The following is a 901-nucleotide window of genomic DNA, read 5'->3' as shown; positions in this document are numbered from 1 at the left end:
TTCAGTGGACACCGACAGGGTGGGAAGGAAATAGCTAGATCATGACTTGCCGGTATAGAAATGACACAAATCCAGTTAAATGATGGCTTTCATCATTCCTAAGCTCATCGATCATTTTCTTTTCAATTTTATGCTAACGTATTCTACATTTCAACAGTAAATATTAATCTTTTTACTGCACTACATTTGTGATCCTTATAGCCACTTTGTACATTCTGATTTGACATTTAAAAGCTGTGAGTGTGTCTGGCAATCTGCAGGCGCTCCCTGTATAGACGAAAGAGCAAAGCGTGGTGATATAGTATCTTTAAAAGGCCCTTTGGTAGGCACAATATTTGCTTACGGCCATACCACCCTGAACACGCCCGATCTCGTCTGATCTCGGAAGCTAAGCAGGGTCGGGCCTGGTCAGTACTTGGATGGGAGACCGCCTGGGAATACCAGGTGCTGTAAGCTTTTTTCACTCCTCTTTACAAAAAGCAGAGGCGCTGCTGCTTTTTCAGTGGACACCGACAGGGTGGGAAGGAAATAGCTAGATCATGACTTGCCGGTATAGAAATGACACAAATCCAGTTAAATGATGGCTTTCATCATTCCTAAGCTCATCGATCATTTTCTTTTCAATTTTATGCTAACGTATTCTACATTTCAACAGTAAATATTAATCTTTTTACTGCACTACATTTGTGATCCTTATAGCCACTTTGTACATTCTGATTTGACATTTAAAAGCTGTGAGTGTGTCTGGCAATCTGCAGGCGCTCCCTGTATAGACGAAAGAGCAAAGCGTGGTGATATAGTATCTTTAAAAGGCCCTTTGGTAGGCACAATATTTGCTTACGGCCATACCACCCTGAACACGCCCCTTTCAGGAAGTGAGTCGTGGAGTGATTTGTTTGAG

General features: G+C 42.1%; 1 non-coding gene across 1 annotated transcript; it reads left to right on the top strand.

The window, feature by feature from the left end:
• Window positions 1–337: 337 nt before the first annotated feature.
• On the top strand, window positions 338–456 carry LOC129116387 (5S ribosomal RNA). The gene has a single exon (XR_008533513.1). It is a non-coding gene; the product is annotated as a 5S ribosomal RNA (ribosomal RNA).
• Window positions 457–901: the final 445 nt, after the last annotated feature.

This window comes from Anoplopoma fimbria, unplaced genomic scaffold, assembly GCF_027596085.1.
Source record: "Anoplopoma fimbria isolate UVic2021 breed Golden Eagle Sablefish unplaced genomic scaffold, Afim_UVic_2022 Un_contig_8451_pilon_pilon, whole genome shotgun sequence".
NCBI lineage: Eukaryota > Metazoa > Chordata > Actinopteri > Perciformes > Anoplopomatidae > Anoplopoma > Anoplopoma fimbria.
This window is presented reverse-complemented; position numbering and strand designations above follow the sequence as displayed.